Source organism: Lolium rigidum, chromosome 3 (assembly GCF_022539505.1).
Source record: "Lolium rigidum isolate FL_2022 chromosome 3, APGP_CSIRO_Lrig_0.1, whole genome shotgun sequence".
Taxonomy (NCBI): Eukaryota; Viridiplantae; Streptophyta; class Magnoliopsida; order Poales; family Poaceae; genus Lolium; species Lolium rigidum.
This window is the reverse complement of record NC_061510.1, coordinates 12,000,944-12,009,139: the sequence shown is the minus strand read 5'-3', so window position 1 is coordinate 12,009,139 and position 8,196 is coordinate 12,000,944.

The following is an 8,196-nucleotide window of genomic DNA, read 5'->3' as shown; positions in this document are numbered from 1 at the left end:
CTTTCAATACATAGTTACCTAGTCCTTATGACCATGAGATCATGTAAATCACTTATACCAGAAAGGTGCTTTGATTACACCAAACGCCACTGCGTAAATGGGTGGTTATAAAGGTGGGATTAAGTATCCGGAAAGTATGAGTTGAGGCATATGGATCAACAAATGGGATTTGTCCATCCCGATGACGGATAGATATACTCCGGGCCCTCTCGGTGGAATGTCGTCTAATGTCTTGCAAGCATATGAATAAGTTCATAAGAGACCACATACCACGGTACGAGTAAAGAGTACTTGTCAGGAGACGAGGTTGAACAAGGTATAGAGTGATACCGATGATCAAACCTCGGACAAGTAAAATATCGCGTGACAAAGGGAATTGGTATCGTATGTGAATGGTTCATTCGATCACCGAAGTCATCGTTGAATATGTGGGAGCCATTATGGATCTCCAGATCCCGCTATTGGTTATTGGTTGGAGAGAGTACTCAACCATGTCCACATAGTTCGCGAACCGTAGGGTGACACACTTAAGGTTTGATGTTGAAATGGTAGAACTTGAATATGGAATGGAGTTCGAATATTTGTTCGGAGTCCCGGATGAGATCCCGGACATCACGAGGAGTTCCGGAATGGTCCGGAGAATAAGATTCATATATAGGAAGTCATATTCCAAGTTTGGAAATGATCCGGTGCATTTATGGTAGGTTCTAGAAGGTTCTAGAAAAGTCCGGAAGAAATCACCATGGAAAGTGGAGTCCCGGAGAGACTCCACCTTGCATGGCCAGCCAACCCTAAAGGGGAGGAGTCCAAGGTGGACTCCCCAAGGGTGGCCGGCCAACCCCCCAAGGAAGGGGTGGGAGTCCCACCTTGAGTGGGATTTCCCCCTTGAGTAGGTTCCCACCTATGGGAGGTTTTGTTGTTGGGGTCTTATTCGAAGACTTGGACTACAACTCTTGGGGCTTCCACCTATATAATGAGGGGCATAGGAGAGGGGGCTGACCACCACAAGCCCATAGCTTGGCCGCACCCCTAGGTGGCCGGCCACCCCCTCTCCCAAACCCTAGCCGCCCTCTCTCCTCCTCTTCTCCCGCACGCTTAGCGAAGCTCCGCCGGAGATCTCCACCGCCACCGCCACCACGCCGTCGTGCTGCCGGATTCAAGGAGGAGCTACTACTTCCGCTGCCCGCTGGAACGGGGAGAAGGACGTCGTCTTCATCAACACCGAACGTGTGACCGAGTACGGAGGTGCTGCCCGATCGTGGCACCGTGATCAAGATCTTCTACGCGCTTTTGCAAGCGGCAAGTGATCGTCTACCGCAGCAATAAGAGCCTACTCTTATAGGCTTTGGAAATCTTCAAGGGTTAGTCTTGATCATCCCCTCGTTGCTCCTCGTCTTCTAGATTGCATCTTGGCTTGGATTGCGTTCTCGCGGTAGGAAAATTTTTGTTTTCTATGCAACGAATCCCTACAAGTGGTATCGCAGCCGTGTCTATGCATAGATGGTTGCACGAGTAGAACACAATGGTTTTGTGGGCGTTGATGCTCTTGTTATCTTTAGTTTGAGTACTTTGCATCTTCGTGGCATAGTGGGATGAAGCGGCTCGGACTAACTTTACATGACCGCGTTCATGAGACTTGTTCCTCGTTCGACATGCAACTAGTATTGCATAAGAGGCTTTGCGGGTGTCTCGTCTCTCCTACTATAGTGAAGATTCAATTTACTCTTCTATTGAAAACATTAGTATCAACGTTGTGGTTCATGTTCATAGGTAGATTAGATCTCTCTCGAAAACCCTAAACCACGTAAAATATGCAAACCAAATTAGAGACGTCTAACTTGTTTTTGCAGTGGTTTGGTGATGTGATATGGCCATAATGTGATGATGAATATGTATGAGATGATCATTATTGTATTGTGGCAACCGGCAGGAGCCTTATGGTTGTCTTTAAATTTCATGTTGAGTAGTATTTCAAAGTAGTTGTAATAGTTGCTACATGGAGGACAATCATGGAGACGGCGCCATTGACCTTGACGCTACGCCGACAATGATGGAGATCATGCCCGTTGATGATGGAGATCATGTCCGTGCTTTGGAGATGAAGATCAAAGGCGCAAAGACTAAAGGGCCATATCATATCACATATGAATTGCATGTGATGTTAATCCTTTATGCATCTTATTTTGCTTAGATCGCGACGGTAGCATTATAAGATGATCCCTCACATTAATATCAAGATAATAAAGTGTTCTCCCCTCGTATGCACCGTTGCATAGTTCGTCGTTTCGAAGCATCTCGTGATGATCGGATGTGATAGACTCAACATTCACATACAACGGGTGTAAGCCATGTTGCACACGCAGAATACTTGGGTTTGCTTGACGAGCCTAGCATGTACAGACATGGCCTCGGGACAACGGAAACCGAAAGGTTGAACACGAGTCATATGGATGATATGATCAACATGTTGATGTTCACCATTAAAGCTACATCATCTCACGTGATGATCGGTTTTGGTGTAGTGGATTTGGATCGTGTACCACTTAACAACAATGAGGGATGTTGTATTAAGTGGGAGTTCATTAGTAATTAGATTAAAACATGAACTAATTATCATAAACATAGTCTGAGTAGTATTTTGAATTAATTTTGTAGTATTGGCATCCGTTTTCTACCATGTGCTAGTCTTGTTATTGAGATAGAAATACTGTTAAAATCTGACAAGAAACTTTACGGATTGGTACCGTATTGTTAAAAGAATCAAGAAATGATTATGTCCTATTGCAAACTTTTAGTAAACCTCACATTGTTGATTCAGAGAGCTATGGTTTCAATTAGTACCTAAAGTTATCTTGTCTCCGTGAAACTTGAAGTTCAAATCTGTTTGAAAAGTAAGGAGCTGAAAATTTAGTTTTCATAAATAATCAAGGTATGAGATATATATGATATCTAAGACCTTATTGCAAGATGATAGAATATAATTTGGTGAGACTACATAAACTCATAAGTTTTATGGGAATGTACGAAGGTTGAAGACGCAAGGCGTCCCAATCCTCCAACTATTGGGGCACTAATAAAATTCGCATATCCATGAAGTTATCATCCTTAGTATGCACCGTTGCTAAGACTCGTCGTTTCGAAGCATCACGTGATGATCGGGTGTGATAGATTCTACGTGTGCATACAACGGGTGCAAGCCAGATTTGCACATGCGAATACCAAGGTTAAAACTTTACAAGCCGAGCATGTACAGACATGGTCTCGGAAAGTCGTCATGATATAATGGATAAAATTATGAGTGAAATTATTCATCATATTACAAAGTTACTAATAGTGAAATCTGAAACACTTGTCATATGATGATCAACTTAAAGTAAGAACCTCAAGGTTATTGGTATTTGACCAACAAACCTAGAAGTTAATAATGTTAAAGTGTTTTTCCGAATAAAGAGGAAAGCTAAAAGAGAAACCGCAAAAGATATTTTGGCAAAAAGAAAAGAAAAGACTAGAAAGTCTAGCTCAGGTGTATATAAATGATATACATGTTATGGTTGTATTCCTAGTTAAGTCACACTATGAAATTCTTGGGTATAAGTACTATATTGGTTGGTATGAAGTGTCATACAAAAACAACGCAATACAAGAATACTATGGCCTAAGTGACTCGATAAGGAATATGGTAATAATGCACGTCCGGAACATAATAAAGTGTTATTATGTTTGTCGTTGGCATTCTACCTAACCCTTAGAATTTATAATAAAGAGCTTAATAAATTGTTATTTTGCTCGGTCAAATAAAAACAATGAGTTGTTCAAATTATGACATTACTCCATGTACGATGGATAAGTTATTATAAATCTTAATGGTGAAACACACACACATAATACTGACGCTAAAATTCCATAAGGCAAATGATTTGAATTCCACTTATTTGTGGAACCGCCATTTAGGTCATGTTAGAAAGGAACACATGAAGGAACTCCATGCAAATGGATTTTTGGAGTCATTTGATTTTTTGAATCGTTTGGCGCTTGCAAAATCTTTTCTAAAAATTAATGACTGAAATACCGTTCATAGGCCGAGAGTTGAACGGGCAACTAACTTAGTGAAAACATACATAATGATATATGTGGTTCATCGGGCATAGTTGTGTGCGGGAGATTCTTATACTTCATGAAAACTTCCAACAATAAATTGAGTATATATGTGGATATATTCAATAAGGAAGAAGTTTGAAACATTTGAATGGATTCAAATAAATTTCAGCATGAAGTGGAAATCATCATAATAGAAAAATCAAATATCTATGATTGGATCATGGTGGAAATATTTGAATTACGAGTTTTAGCGAACATCTAAGAGAGTTATGAAATTGTTCTACAACTCACGTTTCTTGGAGTATCATAGTGATGATGAAGTATCCAAGAGATGTATCCAAACCTTGTTGGATCAATGATGAGATAAGATATTGACGCCATTATATTTTTGTGGATTATGCTTTAGTGACTACCGCTTTTACACTCGAATAGAGCATCATCATGATCCGTTGAAATGACACCATACGAGTTATGGCATGGGTATGAACCCCGATAGTCTTTTCTTAAATTTTGGTATGCATAGCATAAGTAAATAAGTTTACAACCAAAATCGGATGAATGTCTTTGTTGGTTATCCCGTAGATTTGATTGGGAATTCTTCCCACGAGATAAAGACAAAAGTGTTTGTCAATGTTTCTTATTTCCGAGAAATTGTTTCTAGTGAAGTATTTGAGTGGGAGGACAATATAATTTGATAAGGTTTATGAACCTGAGCATAGCGCAGCATCGGAAATTGGTTCTGGAAGCGACCACGACGATCATGGCTCCCATGACTACAAAGTGTTTTAGCCATGGAGATCAAAATACATATTGAACCTTGTAGGTATGGTTAAACTTTGTGATCAAATAAATGATTTGTGGACAAAGGATTGATTGTGAACAATGATAAACCAACTACAAACAAAGAAGTTATGATGGGCCCTGACTCCGTTAAAATGGCTATACACCATGAAATCCAAGATAGATGAATACTTTTTGAAAGTAAATGGATCTATAAAATTGATGGACTTGGATGAAATATCCTTGAAAGAAGCTCGACTTGTCGAAAAGTTGTTTACGACAAAGTTCAAAGAGTTGACTACGATAAGATTAGATCTTCCATAGTAATGCTTATAGTCTATGTGGATTATTCTAGTAATCACTACATATTTCTTTTATGAGATATGCTAGTAGGATGGCAAAATACATTTCTTATCAGAAGAGTGTATTAAAAGTGTATACAAGATACAACCAAGAGTTTTGCTAGTCCGTGGAATACTAGATAGGTATACAAACTTCAATTGGATGAAGTGAGTATCGAGGAGTTGGAATCTTCACCAGATGAAATAGTCAAAGAGTTTTTGATTTCATCAGAAACGATGAAGAGGCTTGATACGTCTCCGACGTATCGATAATTTCTTATGTTCCATGCCATATTATTGATGATACCTACATGTTTTATGCACACTTTATGTCATATTCGTGCATTTTCTCGGAACTAACCTATTAACAAGATGCCGAAGTGCCGCTTGTCGTTTTCTCTGTTTTTGGTTTCAGAAATCCTAGTAACGAAATATTCTCGGAATTGGACGAAATCAAGTCCCAGGGTCCTATTTTGCCACGAACCTTCCAGAAGACCGAAGAGCATACGAAGTGGGGCCACGAGGGGCCACCACCATAGGGCGGCGCGGCCCAGGTCTTGGCCGTGCCGACCTGTGGCGTGGGGCCCTCGTCAGCCCTCCGACTCCGCCCTTCCGCCTACTTAAAGCCTCCGTCGCGAAACCCCTGATGCGAAAAACCACGATACGGAAAACCTTCCAGAGACGCCGCCGCCGCCAATCCCATCTCGGGGGATTCTGGAGATCTCCTCCGGCACCCTGCCGGAGAGGGGATTCATCTCCTGGAGGACTCTACACCGCCATGGTCGCCTCCGGAGTGATGAGTGAGTAGTTCACCCTCGGACTATGGGTCCATAGCAGTAGCTAGATGGTTGTCTTCTCCTCATTGTGCTTCATTGTTGGATCTTGTGAGATGCCTAACATGATCAAGATCATCTATCCGTAATGCTATATGTTGTGTTTGTCGGGATCCGATGGATAGAGAATACCATGTTATGTTAATTATCAAGTTATTACCTATGTGTTGTTTATGATCTTGCATGCTCTCCGTTATTAGTAGAGGCTCTGGCCAAGTTGAAGCTAGTAACTCCAAGAGGGAGTATTTATGCTCGATAGTGGGTTCATGTCCGCATTGATATCCGGGGAGTGACGTAAACCCCTAAGGTTGTGTTGTGCTGTTGCCACTAGGGATAAAACATTGATGCTATGTTCGAGGATGTAGTTATTGATTACATTACGCACCATACTTAATGCAATTGTCTCGTTGCTTTGCAACTTAATACCGGAAGGGGTTCGGATGATAACCTCGAAGGTGGACTTTTTAGGCATAGATGCAGCTTGGATGGCGGTCTATGTACTTTGTCGTAATGCCCAATTAAATCTCACCGTACTTATCATGACATGTATGTGCATTGTTATGCCCTCTCTATTTGTCAATTGCCCGACCGTAATTTGTTCACCCAACATGCTTTTATCTTATGGGAGAGACACCTCTAGTGAACTCGTGGACCCCGGTCCATTCTTTAATACCGAAATACAAATCTGTCGCAATACTTGTTTTATCGTTTTCTCTGCAAACAATCATCTTCCACACAATACGGTTAATCCTTTGTTACAGCAAGCCGGTGAGATTGACAACCTCACTCGTTTCGTTGGGGCAAAGTACTTTGGTTGTGTTGTGCAGGTTCCACGTTGGCGCCGGAATCCCCGGTGTTGCGCCGCACTACATCCCGCCGCCATCAACCTTCAACGTGCTTCTTGGCTCCTCCCGGTTCGATAAACCTTGGTTTCTTTCTCGAGGGAAAACTTGCTGCTGTGCGCATCATACCTTCCTCTTGGGGTTCCCAACGAACGTGTGAGTTACACGCCATCAAGCTCTTTTTCCGGCGCCGTTGCCGGGGAGATCAAGACACGCCGCAAGGGGAGTCTCCACTTCTCAATCTCTTTACTTTGTTTTTGTCTTGCTTTATTTTATTTACTACTTTGTTTGCTGCACTTATATCAAAACACAAAAAAATTAGTTGCTAGCTTTACTTTATTTACTGTCTTGTTTGCTATATCAAAAACACAAAAAAATTAGTTTACTTGCATTTATTTTATCTAGTTTGCTTTATTTACTACCGCTAAAATGAGTAATCCTGAAGTTGAAGTTCGTTCATTTAAGCAACAAGGGGGAGAATGTTTAAAAGATGCTTGGTATAGAATTAGTGATGCCCATAATAGGTGCACTAAGAAACACTCCACCACTATCCTACTCAGGAATTTTTATGTTGGTATCTCTAGCTGGAATAGATATGTTCTTGATTGTCTCGCGGGAGGTAACTTCCTAGGTGCTCCCGCTTTAGAAGCTAGTTGCATTATTGAGAGTTTATTTGGAACACCACCTGTTAATGAAATTAAAATTGAAACCTCCCTTGAGGATGTTATGAAAAAATTGGAAACCATAGAGAAAATTTTTAGTGTTGAAACTAAGTTGGAGATGTTACTTGTTAAAACTGATAAACTTGATAAATCCTTAGGAGGAATTGATAAAAGAATTAGTGTCCTAGGAACTTGTGTTGACCATGATAATCAAATTAATAGGATTGGCGAACTTGAAAAAGCTATGGGAACCTTGGGTTCAATCTTTTCATCTTTACAGCTTAGAGAGAAAGCTTATGTGGGAAAGGAGCAAAAGTTTATGTATGCTTCTAAAGTGCCTAAACCAAAGAAATATTATTATAGGCCCAAAATTGACAAAGCCCCTAGTACCACTGCAAATGGGGGAGCTTATGATGTCAATGCACCACCCTTTGATAATACTTGAGTTACACTTTCTGCGCCTAGCTGAAAGGCGTTAAAGAAAAGCGCTTATGGGAGACAACCCATGTTTTTACTACAGTATTTTTGTTTTATATTTGTGTCTTGGAAGTTGTTTACTACTGTAGCAACCTCTCCTTATCTTAGTTTTGAGTTTTGTTGTGCCAAGTAAAGTCTTTGATAGTAAAGTAAGTACTAGATT